Source organism: Rattus norvegicus, chromosome 13 (genome assembly GCF_036323735.1).
Source record: "Rattus norvegicus strain BN/NHsdMcwi chromosome 13, GRCr8, whole genome shotgun sequence".
Lineage (NCBI taxonomy): Eukaryota > Metazoa > Chordata > Mammalia > Rodentia > Muridae > Rattus > Rattus norvegicus.
The window spans coordinates 66,918,811-66,940,771 of record NC_086031.1 but is presented as its reverse complement, the minus strand read 5'-3'; the positions used below and the strand labels follow the sequence as shown (position 1 = coordinate 66,940,771).

The following is a 21,961-nucleotide window of genomic DNA, read 5'->3' as shown; positions in this document are numbered from 1 at the left end:
TTTCCTTCACCTTCTGGATTGTGTAAGTTATCAACACAAGTAACAGCAATGCATACTCCCTATAGATGATAACATAGAGAGCTCAGCACTTCCAAGAAGAGATAGTCAGTTGTAGACTTGACTTCATAAGCACATTCAAGGAGCTCCACAAAATCTCAAGACAAAATCAGCCACTGCAAATCCCAGAACTGTGCGTGAGCATCCCTTTGAGTGTTTGGTAAACACTGGGCTGCCTGTGCAATGCCTGGAGTGCAATTGCACTGTGGTCTTCAAAGAATGAGGGGAGCGGTGAGTTTGCTCCTGGGTTGGAGGAGGTATTCCAACTCTAACTGATGTTAGAGGGGATCTCTGATGATCAGATGGGGCATTTCGTAGGGATCTCTGATAGATCACACCTCAGAAGCAGGGATAAATTGCTCTTGGAGTTAAAGCTACTTCAGCCACAACATACAAGTTTCAAAGCCATTCATTCATTCTTTTTCCAGAAGATAATGCTCTGGGGCTGGAGAGATGGCTCAGTCATTAGGAACTCGGGCTGCATTTCCAGAGGACCTGGGATCTGTCTTCTAAACTGTCAGGACTCACACTAGTACTGAAGCCATATGTGCAGGTTTTTACTGTAAGAATCACTGTGTTTCCATTTAGGTTTTTATAATCCCTCTTCCTAAAAAGTGGAAATAGCCGATTTATTGTTTCTTTATCATACATTATTTATTGAATAAACCTCTTTAGTACAGTGTTGGCAATGCTAACTCTGCCATGTGTTTATTTTCATATACGTGAGCATCTCCTTGTGATAGCGCTCTCTCTCTCTCTCTCTCTCTCTCTCTCTCTCTCTCTCTCTCTCTCTCTCTCTTTGCCAACACCACCTAAGCTTAATCACTACCTTGGTTTCCTTCCCATTTCTGTGATGAAGTACTCTGATGCAGCAACTTAAGGAAGAGAGTGTTTGTCTTAGTTTATTCTGCGTACAGGACATGATAGTGAGGAGATCAAGGCAGCAGAAGCCTGAAGCAGCTGGTTGCATCCTGCATCCTGTCCATAACCAGTAGAGAGCAACCCGTGCACACATGCTTCTCAACACCCTTCTCCACACAGGTAGTCCAGTATCCACGTCCAGGGAAAGGTCCTCCTCCCCACCATTAAGACGAATCTTCCCACATCAGTTAATGTAATCAATCAAATCCCCTAAAGGTAGCCCAGAGGCCCATCCCCCAGGGGATTGTAGATTCTGCCACACTGACAACACTTGCATCACACTTACCTCAATGTTTATAGCAAGTCTTGTGACCAGAGAGAGTTAGTATCTATCTCAAGCAGAAACAAACACATCCCATCTGTAGAACAAACTTTACAACCTACCTCAAAAATTTTATCATTAAAGCTTCATGTTGCATATAGCCATCGTAAATAAAGGAAACACTTAACGACGAGTGAGTCTCAGTAGAGACAGCCTATCACACTGGTTATTAGAATGTCGGAAACCAGATACGTTAATTATATTAAGGCACTAACTAATCCATGTCTATGCAGCAGTAAACTTAGAAGAAATGAATTCTGGAGATAATCTTTAGAAATGAAAAACAATAATTGAAGGCAGACTGTCAATAGGTGACATTAATATTTCATTAAACACGAGGACAGGGACATTGGTTGACTTGGAAAGTAAGGCTAAAGAAGTAGATGGGACAGATGCCAAAGTATGAAGATTAAACATGGAGAGTAAGTTCAACAAAGGTTCACTCTGTGTTCTAAGAAGAAATAAGAACGAAGGAGACCCAGTGCTAGCACACACACACACAGAGGCACACACACACACACACACAGAGGCACACACACACATACACACACAGAGGCACACACACACACACACAGAGGCACACACACGCACACAGACACACACACAGACACACACATACACGAACACACATACACACACACACACACACACACACACACACTCGCACTACTGTTTTCCAGAGGATAAAGGACATTAAGAATGACAAACAACCCAAAGTGACAAACAAAGAAAAGAAATGGACAGACTGGAGCTGCAACGAGGTCGTGGAAGCAGGCAAACTGAAAATTACCCAACAAACAGACATGTCTACAGCATGGCTGACTCTTCAGTAGGAGCAAGGAGAAAGGAAATAAACTTCCAAAGTACGAGAAGACAATGGATTTCAGCTGAATTCCATGCTAATAACATGACCTTTCAGACTCAGCCATTTTCTCCTAGAAGCTTGGCTGGGTTCACCACCAACACACTCACGGCAAGCGTCTGGCGATGGGTCTCCTGCCTAACGTCAGAAAGATTTGGATCCACAAAAATGGGAAGCACAAATGTTGACTGTGTACAACAATGATTTCATAACTCACAAGGCTGAACTATCAAATGAGTTTTATATGTACACTGCCGTAGGTGGAGATTGGTATGGCCCAGGAGCTTAAACTCTTAATTATATATGTTGAAATTTCCATGATAATGCCTAAGATGATAGAAATAAATTTTGATGCCCTCATTATTACCCTGCTTATGATTGTGTTCCAGGGATCTTTTTGAAAGAAATAAGGGAAGAAAATCACAAACCAACACATATACATACACAGACATACATCCACACACTAGGAGATGGAGAAAGAAGGCCGGGTTCCGTAATCAAATCAGTTTTGAAGTCAACTTATTTCCTGCTTGACCCCTCTCTATTTTCTTCTTGGCTAACACACACTTAAAACCCCTAGCTGGAGGCTGGAGGCTCATAGTACTTCCTGTGTTCACTTGCCGTGAGAACCTCTATCATACACGCTATCCATGCTACATCGGGAACACCTTTCAAGTAGAATCTTCATCCACAAGAAATTAAGTTACTAATAGAACTTGGACAAGAACACATTGCACTCCGGTTAAGCCAGAAGAAATAAGACTCCACCTAGTAAAAAGGTTGATGAAGTACATTTGCAAGGCTGTTGGACCATCTGGGAACATGGCCAAGGAATTCTGGGGTGCATACTTGGCACCATTTGTGTTCCTTGTGAGAGAAGGAAGATGAATGTATTGTGTGGGTCATCTATATTACCCAGAAGCCATTGCCAGTTAAAATTCTACTTGCAGGCAGGTATACGGTTCTAACACAGCTCTCATCTGAACCTAGAATGTCCTCCCTTCACCATCAAATGGGATACAAACTATCTTCTCAGCCATTTCAGTGTTTCAGAAATTTCTCCCCAAGTGGCAGGTTTGTGATATTTTTCACTATAATGGAATCTTATTCATCCGTTCTCAACACAGCTGTTTGGTTATAGAGCGACAGGAAATAATCACAGATAGAAAAGAGTGTCTGCCAAGAAGTTGAGACAAGAGAATTCTGTGCTTCAGGCCAGCCTGGGCTACATAATGAGGTGGGTAACTCAGATAGGCTGCTCAGCTGGCCTAGCCAATTCAGTGAGCTCCAGGCCACCAGAGTACATCCCCCACCCGTCTCTCTCTCAATCTCTCTCTGTCTCTCTCTGTCTCTGTCTCTCTCTGTGTCTCTCTCTGTCTCTCTGTCTCTCTGTCTCTGTCTCTGTCTCTCTCTCTCTCTCACACACACACACACACATATACACAAACAGGCATGCACTTTCGATCGTATCTATTTAAATAATTATTTCCTCTACGACTAAGCATTTTGAGTATTCCAAGCCAAGGGGAAGGTTTCTAATTGTATGCCGTTTAGAATATAAGATGCTATTTTTAAAAAGATCTGTAACACTTGACTTGTACCTTTGGACATCATTTAATGCCCCAGTGTTTTTATGTAACTGTGTGCCCTGGGCTGGTTTTCTGTGAAGACTCAGAGAAATCTGCAGGCTTTCTTCTTCACAAAGCCTCAAAGACTTTGACAAGCAGAAAAAAAAAAAAAAGGAAGATGCTCTTGGTCTGCTTCTCCTCTCCTAGAATGCCCTCCGTACCTGCTTCTCTTGCTCTCCAAATCCTGAGCTGTGCAAAGCCTACCTCTTCCACAGAACTTCTCTTGTCAGCTGTAGCCCACCTCGACCCTCTTCCATCCCTGACTTCCTGTCACCCACTCTCTGCGTCCCTTCTACCTGGTGGCCATCACATTCCGCTGTCTTACCTCATCCCTATGCACTCACCTGTCTTCTGCAAACGAGGGCAGTCTGAAGTCAAGTCTGTGCCTTGCATTTATAATTTCTCCTCAGGTCCGGGAGTCTACAGTCCACAGCCCATGTTACTGAGGCAGTGACTGATGCAAGAATCAGAATTCATCTGCTCAGAGGACGATTATTCAGGCTGTTCTCCGACAATGGCAGGGCCCCCAGTTGTCTGTGATTTAGCAGTTATGTGTGTGCAGGTCACTTTCAAAACCCCATGTAGACACCAGACTCTAGCAATCCTTGCTTCTTGTTTGTGCTTGGTATTCTACTAGACCAAATGCAGAATAAAGACCTTTCCAAAGCTCTGTATCCGACAAGGTGAGGAGGATGGAGAAGGTGCAAGATGGGATAGTGAGTGGGGCTATGGGCACACCTTGCAGTCCGCTATACCACGCTGAGCCCCAGCCCCACCGCCCCTTGCTATGGTTTCTCTTGAGGGTCTCCCTCCCCTGAGTTTACACCCTTAAAGACCTGCTTTGAAGAAGCCTTTAGAAACCTGTGGTTAGCCTTGCTCCAAGGTTTCGCAAAGTCAACAGGAGGCATTTTGATTATAGCTATTTGTTCTTAAGGGACAGTGAGTTTGCAGAAAATTAGAGATGGAAAACTGCCTTGCCTTATAGATCGGGCCAAGCCTGCACAGCGAGGCCGGCTGAGGTAGGCTGACTGACTGCTAATGCTTGAACAGGCTGGCAGGCAATGATGCTTCCTGGCTCCTCCTCACAGAAGGATTGCAGTAGATAGCTCAGCTCTCAGGGAGAGCATGTACCACAACAAAGCCACTACACCAGCAGCTGGGGGGGAGGGGCTTGAATCCAGTGCCTGCACTTGCATGGGAATGGACAGTTATTTAAGGAAGGATGCTAGCTGGTGTCTGGTCCTATCATCTCTGTGTCTTCTAAGAAGCTCTCCTAGACTACACAACTGTGTAGTGGGACTGACTCAACCCATAAAAGCCCAAGTTCATCAAATTGATAAATGGTGGAGACGAACTTTTATAAAATTGTTATTTATTTAATACATATGTGTGAGTGCCAGCATGTCTGTCTGTCTACCGCCTTCATGCAGTGTTGGTGGAGGCCAGATGAGAGAGTTGGATCCCCCGGAACTGGAGGTATCGCTGGTTAGGAGCTATCTCTGCTGGGAATTGAACCCGGGTCCTCTGGAAGATCAGTCACTGTTCTTACTTGCTGAGCCATCTCTCCAGCCCTGAGATGGGTTCTTTTCAACCACAAAAGGATCTTCTTACCAATTTCAGGGTGCGTTTATTAGCTAATCATCCCCCTAATGACTATAATACCATATTTATGGATTTCTGTTTAGAGACTTACTGATCTTAGCTACAGTACACTGCCATGGTGACTAAAAGCCCTTGCTTTGACTCCAGCCAGGAGCCACCTTGAAAGATAGGCTCTCTTATCTATTTATAATGTGTTTGGATTAACTCTGATCTTCTCAAAAGTACAGAAAGTTCCTTCAAGGACTAAGCAACACACCTCTGGTAGGTGACCCCCAGTGAGACTCAATATAAATATCAATTAATGAGCAATTCCTACTCGTATGCTGTTGGAGTATTTATGTGATGGTGAAGGGTGTCTTACCCACATTCAGAGACATCTTGTTGTTTACTCTGTTCAGTGCTGTGGTCTACTCCATTGCTATGTGGCCCCTCCCTTTATCTATGGCTTCTGCTGTCTTCTGGACCTTCGCTCATCCACCTTCCCTGCCTCTTGAGGTTGGTAAATAGATGGCTTGCCTACCAGATCACACTGGCTCTAGGGAAGATACTGAAACCAAAAGGAGTCACCGTAAAATAATGGTTCTCAAACATCGTCCGGGAACCTCTGTCAGAATCTCCTATTTAAAAATACAGATGTAAGGTGAATGAATAATTCAAAAAAATGCAGATTCCTGGGGCCCAGCTCCAGGGCTTCTGGTGGAGTCAAGAGGAGGAAAGTGTATTATAGCTAGCACCCCCACACACACACGTTATCCAGATATGAACTAAACACCTGTTTAGAAGTTTTTCAGTGAAGTTTTAATTAAGCTTGGTCCACATTAGACTGGCCTCTAGGGTTGTAAGGGCTCATTCAGAAGATGCAGTGGAGAAGGGTGGGGGGGTGTATTTTAAGAAGTATTCCCAGAAAACTCTGATGATTTAGCAAGACAAGGATCTTTTGTTCTAGAATGACTGGCTGATGGTACAGTAGGGAGAGTGATTAGGGAGAAGATGGGCCTTTGAATGACTTAAGAGGGGTTAGGTCAAGAGCTGGGCTCTTCCTGAGAGGACTCATCTGTAATGTTTAGCATCCTTCAAGTGTGAGAGAGTCAACATCTAGCAATTCCTACAGCGTGTGGGAAAGCGAAGTCGGTATGAAAACAGGCAGCAGACTCAAGAGTGAAGAGTGAAAGTCTTGGGTATAGATCACCTTTCAATCCCAGATGAACCACCGTGACACCTTGGATGACTAGAAAGAATGATTATTTACTACAACAATTATGCCTGGTTCTCTTGTATAGCTTCTTGTGCTTCCTGCCTGTGCTTTTCCTCCATATCTCCTTCTTCTCGACTCTCCTTTTCCTCCTTGTCCTCCTCTTCTTCCTCCTCCTTCTCTTCCTCCTCCCCCTCTTCTTTAAAGACAGTTTGTGTAGGTTTGTAACTCAATGGTTACATTTAAAACAATGCCAGGCCACTGGGTGCTGGCTACTTGGTGACCTTGACTGAGCTGTCTATAACTCACATACTCTCTTTGCTCCCTCCTGTACCAGTGTTCCCATCTGGAACCAACCGTTATGGCTCATATCTCCTCCAACAGCCCTGTGGAAACAGCTGGCCAGTGGGGATGAGCCGCGGTGCCTAAAGCCATGCTCTGTGGCAGGTAGAACAACCTCCTATTTTATTGACAGACACGACAACCAGACTGAAAGTCTAGTTGTGTAGAGGTTATCTAGGGCCGTCTGCCCCTCTCTATGCTGTCTTCCTTTCAATCAAGCTGACCAATCCTCCTCCAAGTCTGCTGTCCTTTCAGAAGTGAGCGAGTGCTTTATCCACTGAGCTGTCTCTCCACTTTCCCATGTTGGTTTTCGAGACAGCCCGGAGTTCACTGAGAGGTGAGGTGACAGGGCAGTGGGGACCTCAGTGCCTGTCTGCAACTGTGGAATATGAGTGCATCACCACATCTGGCCTTTTGTGTTTACATGACTCCAGGTCTCACACATGTACAGCAGGTACATTGGACTGAGCTACTTCCTCCCCTCCTCCCCTCCTCCCCTCCTCCCCTCCTCCCCTCCTCCCCTCCTCCCCTCCTCCCCTCCTCCCCTCCTCCCCTCCTCCCCTCCTCCCCTCCTCCCCTCCTCCCCTCCTCCCCTCGCCTTTGCAAAGTCATTTCTAACTCTATCTACAGCAGGGATCAATCTCTCTACTATAAGTGGACGTGGACAGAGCATTTACAACACTACAAAGCGTCCACTTTTGAATGGGCACATCAAAATCCTATCCTCCACATAGCCTGTTTCTGATAAGGAATATTACCAGGTTTCTTCAAAGCTATCCTGGAGATCACTATGGAGGTTCTTCAATAGTAAAAAGAAATCTACCATAAGACCCAGATACACCACTCTTGAGTATTTGCATGAAGGACCCCAGGGCAACAAACACAGAAATACTTGCACGTTTGTGTTTATTGCTGCTGTGTTTACTACAACTAAGAAACTAAACAGGCTAGAGGTACATTAAGGGGAATAGCTCCAGGTTGGTAGCATTCACTGGCATCTTTTTTCAGCACAAGAAATTCTGTTTTTAACAAATATAAACCATTGGATTGAGACCAAGTATAAAATGCACTGTCAGGTTTTTATTCTGTACCCTGACTGCAGTTTCTTCCCCCCAGTCCCTCCTCTTCACATCCCCCATCCACTCCTCCTCCGTTTGTCTTCTAAAAAGGGCTGACCTCAGTGGATATCGACCAGCCATGGTATAGCAAGTCTCAGTGAGAGTAGGCACCTCCTCTTCTATTAAAGCTGAGCAAGGCAACTCAATAAGGGGAAAGGGTCCCAAGAGTAGGCAACAGAGTCAGAGACAGACGATGCTCCTACTGAGAGGAGTCCCTCAACAGCATCAATCTCTACGGCTATAACACGTGTGGAGGGCCTTGGCTAATCCCGTGCAGGTGCCCTGGTTGGTTGGTGGCTCGTGAGCTCAGGTTGGTTGATTCTATGGGGTTTCTTGTGGTGTCCTTGACCCATATGGCTCCTACAATCCTTCCTTCCCGTCTTCTCTAGGATTCCCCGAGCTCCACCTACTATTTAGCTGTAGGTCTCCGCATCTGTTTCCATCTGTTGCTGTGTGAAGCCACTCTGATCACAATTGGGCTGGATGCCAGTCTACGAGTCTGAGAGATGCCAGTATCTAACACTCCTCTGTTTCTCTTCCTCACACTGACTCTCAGAATGTCAACTCCCTGGCTACAGTTGTTTGATGATAGTCTCTTCATCCACCATTCGGCACCATGTCAGACTCAGACCGTTTTATGCCCTCAAACCCATCCGACGGTTGGCAGGTAGCTTCAGGCTTTCATGCTTCATGCAGCCCTGTGATCAAGACCATGATAGGCAGCAATGTTTTCACAGCTCCCAAGTCCAGAGAGAGCAATGTTTCGATATTTTGTGCTATCAGAATTCCTCAGCTCTTACACATTCTGTGTTGCAGGATGACGTGTCCAGGGGGCTGTGAAATAGTGTTTCTCCAAGTTTTGATACCACAGAACGTCAACTGACAACATTTTTAAACATAGGCTTAGGGAATGTTTCTTTCAAAAAACTGTCTTGTTAGGATAACAGCAAGAGCCAATGACAATCTCAAAAAAAAAAATACACATCAAAAACAAAGTAAGATCATTTGATCTTAAAGTATATAGATAGCAAATTGTTTCAACATTTTCAGAATTATGGTTAAATGATTGTTATAAGTCTTACAAGTATGTCCTCCCAGCATGCCTGCAGGTTAGTCACGGAGTACAACGGTCCCATGCACACCATGTGAGAAGCATTGTGGTGATGCACAATAATGAGTATCCTTTATTACTGAGGGGTAGTATTTGTTTCACTTTTTTCCTTGAAAAATATTTTAAAGAACTTCACAGTGCATATAATGTGTTTTGATCAAATAAGCTCCCTATTCTTACCTCTCCAATTCTTATCCTGCACCCCAGTTTTCCCTCCCAACTTTATGTGTGTTTTAAAACCCACTGGGTCCACTCAGTGCTGCCGATACGTGCACAGGGGCATGGCCATCCCCTAGAGCACAGGTAGCTTCTCGGGGGTTGCATTCCTGAAGAAAACTGACTCTTCTTTCCCTGTGCATCAGTTGCTAGTGTCTCCCCAGCTAAGAGTCATGAGACTTCATGAGCCCCTTCCCTACCTGAGCTCCGACTTTGGCTGTCTTGATCTTGTGAAGGATCCAAAAGGCAGTTAAAGAAAACAGATGACTCTAGAAAGCTACTTGACTTTGTCCTCCAGTCCTGACTATCCTTGTCCCCAGTGCTTTGGAGAGAGCAGTACTCTGGAAGACCAAGAAAGGCTCTTCAGAGCAGGAGGCAATCCTGGTGAGGCTCACGGGAGCTACAGTGGTCAGGAGCAGGAGGCCGTCATCAGAGCGGCTGCTCACAGGGCCAAGCAGCAAGATGCTCTGAGCCAGTGGCTCAGTTAGTAATAGCCCAGCCACCAGCACCACACACTGGGAAGCAGGGGTGGGTAGAAGAGGCTGGTGAAGATGCTCCAACTGTATCATCTACCATGCGCTCTCTCCTCTCTTCATCTTTCCCCTCCTCCCCTCCCCGGTTTTCTTCCTCCACCTCTCATTTCTCTTTAATTACTAAAAAGCATGTTGATTTCAATTTCCAATCATGACTATCATGCAAATAAAAAGTATGTTCATGTCAGACATTGCATCTAGTTCATTGGTGAATGATGTAATCAGGATGGCATGGCAACTGGTTTAAAGAATTCCGGCAACCATATATAAACAGAGACTAAGACCTTCAGAATGAATGTATGAGTACGTGTAAGATATAGACACCCTGGGGGGGGGGAGTCAACTAATTTGCATTTCCATAACAAGCCATTTGTCTTATTATCATTGCTATGAACTTGACAGAGTTGCAAAGCAGTTCAGAGCCAATGAGAGGTGATAACCCAGATGAGTAAGACACCAAGACTATTTTCTAGTTCACACTAAATACAACATTAAGTGTTAGCTACTTTTTCCTATTACAAAGGTATACGTTTGGAATTACAATGGCTAGGATTCAAATCTTATAGCAGCTGCTTATTAATTGAATGCTTTGGCAAAGAAACTGTTTCTCAGCTCAATTTTCTTATCAGCATGTACTCAGCTATTTTTTGAATACTGAAAACAAAAAAAAATGCCTTTAAAGCAGTCTGCATGGAACCTAGCACAGAGTAAGCTGCAATGGTGTTCTTTTTATTGTTATATAATAACACAGTACTATTATTATGGTTTATTAAACTTGGCAGTTAAACATTGTTAAAAATTTTTGTTTATGTGACCCATTACTGTTCCCACTATTGGCATGCTTAGTGTTCTTTTCTAGCTAATTTTTTAAAAAAAAATATTTTTAAAGTGAGCGTGTGTGTGAATGTTAGTGTGTGTGTGTGTGAAGGTGTGAGTATGTGTTGCATGTGTGTGTGAGTAGGTATGTGTGAGTGTGTGTGTGTGTGAAGGCATGAGTATGTGTTGCATGTGTGTGTGAGTAGGTATGTGTGTGTGAGTGTGTGAGTGTGTGTGTGAAGGCATGAGTATGTGTTGCATGTGTGTGTGAGTAGGTATGTGTGTGTGAGTGTGTGTGTGTGTGAAGGCATGAGTATGTGTTGCATGTGTGTGTGAGTAGGTATGTGTGTGTGAGTGTGTGAGTGTGTGTGTGAAGGCATGAGTATGTGTTGCATGTGTGTGTGAGTAGGTATGTGTGTGTGAAGGTGTGAGTATGTGTTGCATGTGTGTGTGAGTAGGTATGTGTGAGTGTGTGTGAGTGTGTGTTGCAGGATATTCGATTACATTTTGAACCTCAAGACTGTGAACTGGAAAGGCCTTGTTGTGGTGTAGCTCAGCCCTAGCACACACCTTTAACCCCAAAGCTTTCTGTAAACAAGAACTAAATAAAGTCAATGATTAGGTCAAGAGATGGAGCAAGCAACCGGTTGACAGGGAGTGAACAGAAGAAAACCAGGGAAAGAGAAAGGAGGGTCTTTGAGTTGAAGGGGATTTAAGAGTGTGTAGAAGAGGGGGCTGGAGAGATGGCTCAGTGGTTAGGAGCACTGGCTGCTCTTCCAGAGGTCCTGAGTTCAAATCCCAGCAACCACATGGTGGCTCCCAACCATGTAATGGTATCTGATGCCCTCTTCCGATGTGTCTGAAGACAGCTACAGTGCACTCACATACCTAAAATTAATAAGTGTGGAGAAGCGAGAGCTTTGTCCCTCTGGGACATAGATGAAATAAGGTTAGCTTGGTGCTTTCTCTGCCTCTCTGGGTTAGCGGGCTTTCATCCCAGCATCTGTCTCCTGAGTCTTCTTTTGGTAAAATCAAACGGCAGGAATTGTTGTTTTATAAAACAACTGTGTGTGTGTGTGTGTGTGTGTGTGTGTGTGTGTGTCATTGTGTGAGTACATGTGTATGAGTGTATAATGTATGTGTAAATGTGTGTTTGTGTGTCAGTGTTGTGTGTGTGCGTGCGTGTGTGTATGTGTGTGTGTGTGTGTGTGTGTGTGTGTGTGTGTGTGTGTAAATCTGTATGTGTCTGCAGATGACCTTGGAGTCCAGAAGAGGTATCAGATCCCCAGAGCTAGAGTTATGGGAGTTTGTGAGATACCAATGTGGGTGCTGGGAGCCAATATTATCTTTTCTAATAAGTTAAGTGACTTTTACCCCTAGACATGGAAGGGGCTTTTTAGTGCTTCTCAGAAATAAAACAGCACAAAAGTCACACAGAGCACACATGCATGTGCATGTAAATGCACACACACACACACACACACACACACAAAGACAGACTGTCAGACACACAACACAGATATACACAGGCACACACATAGACTCACATATCAATAAATAAGGAATAGGAATAAATAAAATGTGAAACTTCAAGGAATCCAGCCGTTAACCCTTTCATTTTTAGAAGTAGAAAACCATTATTCAGGGAAGCTAAGCTCCTTGTCCAATGCCCCAGTCAGGCATCAGAAGAATGGCAAGTCTCCTGATTTGAATTTCTCTCAGTCTCTCTCTTGTACATCCTCACCTGACTGGGTGCAGCTAACACAGGAACTTCCACACACATACCCTAACTCTGCACATACCGAATTTAGAAACCCAGGTCTAAAGCAGCACTGAGCACAGACGGACTATGCCAGGAAGGGAGGTTGCGTTTGACCAGAGCTGAGCAGCCACTGTCCAGGGTGGAAAGAGTGCCTGTTCATCCAGAGTGCCTTGTGATTTATTAACTCCCCAAGTAGCCATGAAATACCCATCCGGTCCTCACAGTCACAGCTCCACAAGCTCAGTCAGCCACTGTTCCCGCCTCTAGAGATGTACAGCTTGGAGAAGACACCAGACTGCAGAGGGCTCTGCAGAGGATCCCAGACGCACAGTGCCAACTCTCCTTTTGGTTTGTTGTCCTTTTTCCAAAAGCGTAATCGGTGGTTGGCTCCCTGGGCTCCTGTCAGGCTTGTAGCAAGGGCTTTAAAAACTAGAGAACAGAGGTGTCTGGTCATCTGGTTACTGCTTGCCCAGCCTGGGCCCACAAGGTACCCTGTGAACACAAAGCCAATCTCAAGGTTGTCGTTGTTTGTGTTTGTCTGACAGAAACCTCTCTCTTGGCAAAGTCTAGTGTCAGGCATTGATGCTAGTTCATTCTTCCTTCCTTCCTCCCTCCCTCCCCTCCCTCCCTCTCTTCCTTCCCATCCTTTCTGTCCCTTCCTTCCTTCCTTCCTCCCTCCCCTCTCCCCTCCCCTCCCTCCCATCCTTCCTTCCTTCCTTTCTTTCTTTCAAGATTTCATTTATCTTGTGTATGTCAGTACACCATTGCTGCCCTCAAACACACCAGAAGGGGGCATCGGATCCCATTACAGATGGTTGTGAGCCACCGTGTGGTTGCTGGGAGCTGAACTCAGGACTCCATGCTCTTGATGGCTGAGCCATCTCTCCTTCCCTATGTGGGTTGTCTCATGCAACCTCTTGTTTGTGGTTAGAAGTGGTACTCATCAAGATCAGTAAAGCTGGGTGGTGGTGGTGGTGGTGCCTTTAGTCTCAGTACTTGGGAGCAGAGGTAAGTGGATCTCTATGAGTTCAAGGCCAGCCTCATCTCTAAAGAGTAAATTTCAGAACAGCCAGAAATCCTGTCTTTTTTTTTTAAGATTTATTTATTATATATGAGTACACTATAGATGTCTTCAGACACACCTGAAGAGGGCATCAGATCCCATTACAGATGGTTGTGAGCCACCATGTGGTTGCTGGGAATTGAACTCAGAACCTCTGGAAGAGCATTCAGTGCTCTTAACCACTGAGCCATCTCTCCAGCCCAAGAAACCCTGTCTTGACAAAAATAAAATGAAACAAACAAAAGAACAGAAATAAACCGAGCAATATCAGCAGGGGAAGGCACTTGCCACCAAGCCTGACGGCTTGAGTTCAATCCCTGGGAACCATATGATGGCTTCCAGAACAATCTCCTTCAAGCTGTTCTCTGACCACTGTATGCAATGCACACCATCACACTTGGTAGGGTATGGGGGTTGGGGGCACAGCACAGATACACCAAACAAACAAACAAACGAATAAATGAAATAGTAACAAATATCAAAGTCAAATTAACTCAAAACAACTCTTCCTCACTCTTCTCATCTGATTTCCTTTTATTCTTCATGGTCTTTCCCTCTGCCCTTTCCAGATTACTCATCGTCTGCTCTCTTTTCTGTGTATATTCCTCATACATATAGCGGGGGTGGGTTGGGTGGGCGGCCCATGGCCATGCAGTCTCTCTCCATGCATACTCACTTGCAAGTGTATCCTGACATCCCTACCTCCTTGTCTCTCTTTCTGCATTCTCTCCCAGCGCGTCCTGTAGCCAAAGCTATCTGTATGGGACCTACACTCTACAAACAAGTGTAGGTCCCATGCTGAATTCACCACTTCTGTGCTGGGAGCCAAGCCCACTTACACACCCTCTGTCACGGGAATGTTTTAGGAATGTCAAACCCATGTACACCCTGAGAAACCTAGCCAGTTTTCTGTTCTTATCAGCGCACCTGCAATTTGTGGTTTAGGGGTTACAGGACCGAAAGAACAATGGAGGTTGGTAATGGTATTGAACTGATCTTGAGCCCTGTGTGGCCTTCCCGCTTGCTTGTCTTTATAAACCACTGCACTGAAATACAGTTTGAGAGCTTGATCAGGCAATGGACTTGCTCTCCTTTGTGCCTCCTGTCCCCCATTCTTTTATCCCTCCCAGGTGTCCGATGAACCTCCCACAGACAGGGCACTTCTGTCTATCTACAAATCCGATTTTCAAAAAAGGAATTTCCCTCCGATGACTTAAAACAGGTGCAGGAGCCACACCAAGTCTGTCCTCTTCCTCACTGCTGTGTTTCAGGTATCTATTGTCTAAAGATTCTCGATGCAAAACTTAGTGGCTTCAGATGAGAGCAACATTTCTTTCGTCTGTCACTTGTCATTTGGACAGGGCTCCAGCGTGCGTCTTGGCTCTGTGTGATGCTGGCGGAGGTCTGAAGCGAGGACTCATATCCAATCTGCTCATCCACTTGGTTGGCACTGCAGTGGAGACCTGCAGAGAATTCACCCACGAGTCTGGGGGGTAGGGGGCGCAAGGGACTTGGTTTCTCTCTGCTTGCCTCTTTATGGGCCTTCAGGGACCTAGCACACTTGCTGTGCTAAAAGTAAACATTCCAAGAGACAGGAAGTAGAGCACACTGGCCTTTTCAAGTCTGTATGGCAAGTCCGGCTCAGCATTATTTTACTGTGTTCTTCTGGGCGAGCAACCCTCAGGACCCCTAAGATTCAAAGGAGGACTCATGCCTCCTCTTAAAGGGGAGTGTCCGAGAACACGGGGCTCTGTTTTGTAATGGGTTTCTTACCTGAGCCTTCCCATGTGCTTGCTCTGGCTTTGAGTACTTTTCCCCACCACAAAATTCCTCTCAAGAGCTAACTTCCCCAAGCCTTCATAATTCCTCTCTCCTCCAGGCTGCATCATGACACCTTAGCATTCGTGATTCTGTGTGGGAACTGCTCATGATCTAGCTTCGCTGGGCAGTGGTGGTGCACACTGTTAATCCCAGCGCTTGGGAGACAGAGGCAGAGTCTATGGCCAGCCTGGTCTACAGAGCAAGTTTGAATACGGTCAGGGATACATAGTGAGACCCTGTCTCAAAAAACTAAGAGTGGGGGATCCAAGAAAAGTTCAGGCCCCAGCACCAGAGACAGAGAGCACGGTAGGGACTCTGAAGAAACAGGGATAGACTATGCCGCAGAGGTGGAAATCTCATCTTACACCTTTCCGAGTCCTGGGGAGAGGGTACAAGTTTGTAGTCGGGATCTCTGATTTCCAGGCAGTAGTCAGGGAAGATGGCAGGGAGCAGAATGTGTAGCCACCAATCGTCCCTGTGTTATTAACTCACTTTCTAGGTGAGAGACCCTGGCCCTGGGGAGTGTCCCGGGACTCACGCTCCGTGTTTCAGGGGGTGCCTGCTGGATTCGGAGAGAAGACTGAGGCAGATATTGTGGCCCGAGGAGAGGCTAGATCCTATTCTATTCTTACATGCCTGCTTCGCTTCGTGTGTTTTAGAACCACACATGGAGCTTGAGAGAGACTGTAGCCAATGTTAACGGCATGGAGGAATGTTACCTCTCTTAATCTCCCTGTGTCCCGGAGTGGCAGAAGCCGAATGTTATTTCTGTGGCTGGCTTTACACTCTTATCTTACACATAAAGGAACAGACGTGCACGGTGACAAGTCAGGGTGTTAGCCACGGTCACAGCCTGGAAGGTAACAGAGTCAAAGACAAATTAATTTCCTTAAAGTTGAGTGTGACAGAATGGCTCTGGGGATGACATCACGAAGGGGAAGTGAAAGAGCAAGGGAGCCGATGCTGCTGTCAGGAGGAACCGCCCCTGAGGTTACACCCCCCCCCCCCCCCCCCCCGCCTGCGAAGTCTCCGCCTTCTAGTGGAGCCCCTGAGGTTACTCCCCACAGACTCCGCCTTCTATCGGAGCACAGTGGATCTTTTGCACATCCCAGTAAACGGAAACTCTAGAGGATCTGATAGAATCTGTGAAAAACACAGCACGAGTGAAGAACGGGGCTTTGCGCACAGAGAGGAAGGGTGCTGTCCCTCAAAGTGACTGTGCGAGAGCAAGCGCCTGTCAATGGGTCTCAAGGGACTCTTCAGGCAGCAGAGCAATGAAAGAGGCTGTGTCCAGGGCCCAAGCGTCCGTGTCGATTGGCTAATTCACGGGAGTTAAAACCTCAGCCACAATACAGCATCCTTCCAGGACATGTGGTGTCCTGTGCTCTGATTTCACGCTTAATAAGCTCCTTCTGTTCCCTGATTTGATTTCTTGTGCATTTTTCTATTGTGAAATGTTCTCTTGTTAGTGGTTACCGTGAAGGACCCTCCCTTACTGGAAATCCACACACTGGCCTTCCAACTTTTAAACCTGTTTCTTTTAAATTTGGTAAGTTAAAAAAAATGCCTTGCACCCAGATATGTGAATGTTTTTGTTTCCTTAAACACACACACACACACACACACACACACACACACTGTACATAAATACTTTCACACTGTAAGAAATCAAAGCCACCACCTCCACTCCTGTGTCCAACCCGTCTCTGATGCTTACCAGGAATGATCACTGTATAGACATTACATGCAGCTTTCGCTCCCTTTCTACATGATTGTTTGCAGAGCCATGCATTTAAGAACGACCCTTTCCATCGGTATGCAAACCAGAATAAAATAAAATATACACATTTTATTTTTTCATGTAACTCTACACATGAAGAGCCTTTTCAAATTGGTCCATAAAACTCTGCCTTCTTATTTCCTGTGTCCGAGAGAGAATAATAAAATCCTTTTTAAAAAACAGGATTTACCCAGGTTCTCCAGAAAAACAGAGTTGGAGAAGATGATAGATAGACAGATAGATAGATAGATAGATAGATAGATAGGCAGACAGACAGATGATAAGTGATATATAAAAGATATACAGATAGGTAGATGATAGATAAATAGGTAGAGAGATAGAGAGAGTTATTGTAAAGAATTGCCTCTTACAAACATCAACCAAGACCTAGGAAAGATGGCTCTATGGTAAAGAGCCTTTGCTATTCTTCCAGAGGACCCGAGTTTGATTCCCAGCACACACATGGCAGCTCACAACCATCTGTAACTCCACTTCCGGGGATGTGACAGTTCTTCTGGCCTCTGAGGGCACCAGACATGCAAGAGGCACACACAGTCATACATGCAAGCCAACCCCCCAACACACACACACAAAATTAAATTAAGCTTAAAACATAAAGGTGTGCCAACATTTCAGTTTGATTAGAGGAGGGAGGAGAGGCTTCTGTTCTAGTTCAAAGCTCACCAGAAAGGAAGAATCCTCTGTTCCTGAGGACAGTCGGGTTGTTTGCGTCATTCATGCCTTCCAGTGACTGGAGGATGCCTATCCACGTTGAGAAAAGCAATCTGCTTTATTTGGTCCATGGGTTTAAACAGCCATTTTATCCAACACCAACTTCTTTTTCACAGAAGCACCCAGGGTAATGTTTGACCAACATCAAGGCATCTCCTGGGCTATGGAGTTGACTTCTGAAATTAGCCAACACCCAGGAGTACACCATCATCCCATTTCCACCACATCGAGCCATGCCGGTCTCCCAGTGCCAAGTGCTCAAATCTTTAAGTCTCTCCTCAACTCTGTCGATCACTGTGATTGTGTTGGGGCCACCTGGATAATTCAGATGATCTCTCTATCATCAGACAAAGAGGAAACTTAATTGCTTCTTCAATGTCAGTCTCCTTTGCTATGTCCCAGGGATTGGGACATAGACACTTTGGGAAAGGGTCGCCATACTGTCCACTATAACCAGCAATTTCCATTCTAGGAATGTAAGCTACAGACACCAATTTCTGAATGTGTATAGAAATATACACATGCACATACTTCACTGTGTAAAATTGAAGATTTGTTGCAGCAATATGTCTAAGAGAAAAATTAAGAGAGAAAGAAAAAATTAGAAGCAACCAAGCTGTCATGGGACAGCAGTAAGCTAAGGCACGTGGGTAGCCTACAGAGGTTAGAGGGCGCACGGAAGCAGAATCTTCACAGAGGGTCTGGAAAGGAAGGAACACGGGCCTTCCGGACCTTGACTGTAGTGCGGTGAAACTCATTTCAACCTTCTCAACTACAGAACACAAACGTTAGATCCCAGGAAATGCACACACAGTCAATCAGTGTTATATTTCATGGGTATTTTTACTTTTTAGTAATTTTATTGGATGGGAAAAAATTACCATTTCTGTTTCTGGGGCTGAAGTTGCTTTTAATGCTTTTCTCTTCCTTGATGAACTGGGGCATTACCTTGTTTCAATACAAGGTTGCCTCTTTCTTATTGACTCACAAACACTCACTCAATAAAATAGTCCTTAATTCCTTTTGCTTGTTCTGAATGTTGCAAATATGTCCTCCTAACCCATTACCTATGTGTTAACTCTATGCTAACCCCTCTCACACAGATAGAATTCTTTCACACCCAGGGCTCTGTGTCTTGCTAAGCGGAAGAGTAACATCTAAGCCGAAGATATTGCATCTGCCTGAGCCAACTGATTTGAATGAGATAAACAAGTGGGGGAATAAGCCTGGTACACTTTCGAGGATTAACTTCCTTACTAATTATTGTGTTCATTAAGAATAACTTATTCTGAGTCTACTCTGTAGCATGGTTAGACCTGGGAGAGATTAAAAATTAACACAGCGGTAAGTGACAAGGAAGCTTAGTGGTAGGGGCAGGCAGCCAGCAGAGAATGGCGGGTCTGTGATAGAGGCGTGAGTAGCACCCATGGCATCGCATCCCACATTCAGCCCACAAGTCTTGGTAGAGGTTGTCCGGGAGGTAGGAGCATGGGAATTGCACATGGGAGCACAGAGAAGCGGATACCGAGTGAGGAGTTGCAGCCAGTTCATAGAGTGAGGGAGGCTTGGTTGTGAACCGTGGGTCTGTTGAGGTGGGCAGGACCCACTGACACCAGCATAATTTAACCTTATCTTTTTCCCGAGTGGACTGGGCACTGTTTGAAGTTGGAAGTCAAGGAGTAGGGTGTGGGCTGTCCTTTAACAGAGCCCATGCCATCTGTTCTGCTGAGAAAAAAAAAATCTACAAGGGGCCCCATCACAGACTGCTCAGAGGCGCTGTACCAGCCCAGGGAGGCGGCAGAGGGGTGAGAAGAAAGCATATCAGACAGACGAAGACTCTGGACAGGCAAGAGACTCTTGCCTGCCTCTCTCCCTGTTCGTATGTTTTGTACACAAAAATATGCACTACTTTTCCACATGCAGGCGCTCTGAAAACTTAAAACCATCTAGTAGCAACAAGCCTTTCCAGAGAGAAGTAAAAGTCACCGTGTTTAACATATAGAACCGGTACAGACGCATATCACGATGATTTATATTTTGTGTTCTTTCTGTAGATTGGCTCCAAGTCCTGGTTTGATGCGATGATGGTTTTATGGTGGTACAAGCGTTATGTGCATTCCACACAAACCACCTCAAGGTTTCGCATTTGGATTATTTCCAAGCAAAGGACACACACAGGCCCGTGGCTCAAGGCTGGGAAACAGCAGTCAGTCACACATTCGTAGCACGTCCGTGACACTGCTCTCCCGTGTGGCGCTGCTAAGCTGTCAAGTGCAGTGGGCATCGCACACTTTCTATGACTTAGAACGCTTTCTGTCGGGACTCCCCATCAGCGACTGAGGACTGGCTACGACGGAATGTACCGCCCAAGCATCCGCTACCCTTTCCTTCCTCCCGCCCATGTTGTGTGGGTTGTCCTACATGGATGTGGAAAGAGAGGGGCTGGTGTCAGGTCTTCTCTAGGGTTTTAACTTCCTTCCTTCTTGCTCTGCAGTTGATTACCAGTCATCCTCAAGCAAAGATCCTGGACCTGTGACTAAGAGTTCATCTGGTCAGCAAGGAACCAGTAAAGGTGTAGCTGAGGGAAAGTAAAAGACTAGATGGTGCCTTTGTTCCATATAACAACACTTCCCTTGGGGACACGGGAACACCAATTGACTGAAGCCCTGCATTAGCGGAAGGGGATTATGACATACAAACAAAGGTGGGTGACAAGAACTGCCCTGTGCTCTCCTCACCCCAGCTCAGCTTGTTTCTTGCTCCCGAGGGAGTGAGTGGGCACCTAAGGGAGAAGACAGGGACATTGTCAAAGGTGAAACTCTCCTGCCGTGGTGTTATTCCCTCAGTCCTCAGCTTTACACAGGCGTCAAAAAAATTTTCTTTGAATGTCACCTTCCAGATTTCCTGTCAGCCATTAGCTGTTATTGTGTGCATCGAGTAGAATCCACAGCTCACCCCAGGCCACTGGGCTCACCCCGGGCCGCTGGGCTCACCCCGGGCCGCTGGGCTCACCCCGGGCCGCTGGGCTCACTCCACTATTTGAGGAGGTGCCACAGGACTGAAAGGATATAGAAATCACAAATTAAACCCCAAGCTTGAAGAGGATTCGGAGGAACTAATTTGGCAGGAGCACAGATTCTGGTACCGTGTAGCCTCCCTGCTCCTGGAAGAGGGCCATCACTGTCCAGCAAGGCTGGGAAGACCCAAATCAAGCAAATGAGACGAAGCAACATTTGTTCTGGGGATGAAGTATGGAGGGGTTGGGGAGAATCGTTTATCAACCCCTAGCCACCATCTGACAGGCAGTATCTCTACACCGTGATCTTCTTGGGGAAAGCGCCGGTTTCCAGCCCCTTCCATGGGGAACACTGGTATTCAGCCTGCACCTAGCTTGTCATCATGAAGCCAGAGCCTCTGTAGCCTGAGTTTCCAGTTCGGCTGAGAACTGGGAGAGGAGAGGCAGGACTGAGGCGGCCCCACCCTTTCTCTGAGATCTGCATAGAGCTGGGGTGGCAGGCAGGACCTCAGCTGGGCACGGAGGGGCTATTTGCAGCTTGATGGTCTCTGCTGAATTATTGATGCTCCTCTGCCTTGAGACCACCCCCTTGTTAACAAATTGCCCTCTCCATGAAAATTTAAAGAGGCAAATGAGGCAATCTCTCAGCCTATTATTTCTTCTTCCTTTGCCATCTGAGCTCTAATCTAACCTCAATCAGCCCGGAAGTCTTCTCCTGGGAGATGGCCCAGCTCAGATAACCCAAGGCCAGGAAAACCTAGGCATGTGTGTGAGAGCAATATCTGAGTTCCGAACTGTCCCTGGAGTTGTGGTGGCTCTGGCCAGGTGAGCACTGACTGTCTGAGTGTCATTGCACCAGGAACCCATCACGACTCACGTATATCCCTAAGAAGAGGACGGCAAGTTTTGAAATGTGGTCCAGGTTTGGGGTTTGGATACCCTGGATGCCTTATATCATGGTGAGTGTTTAGTGAGACTAGTTTCTCAAACTCTAAAAAGCAGGCGGTTAAGGGTAGAGAAATGGCTCAGTGGATAAGAGCATGGTGACCCAAGTTTGGATCATAGCA

At 45.9% G+C, this 21,961-nt stretch overlaps 1 long non-coding RNA gene across 3 annotated transcripts in view; it reads right to left on the bottom strand.

The window, feature by feature from the left end:
- Window positions 1–21,961, bottom strand: part of LOC108352553 (uncharacterized) — a 75,182-nt gene that overhangs the window by 13,457 nt on the left and 39,764 nt on the right. The window contains exons 3-4 of one of the 3 annotated variants that reach the window (XR_001840857.3): window positions 17,831–17,908; window positions 17,196–17,287 (exon numbers count right to left, since the gene is read on the bottom strand). The exons of the other annotated variants lie outside the window; for them this stretch is intronic. This is a non-coding gene — a long non-coding RNA (uncharacterized LOC108352553). Of the gene's footprint in view, window positions 1–17,195; window positions 17,288–17,830; window positions 17,909–21,961 lie in introns of those variants that run through there. 3 annotated transcript variants of the gene reach the window in all.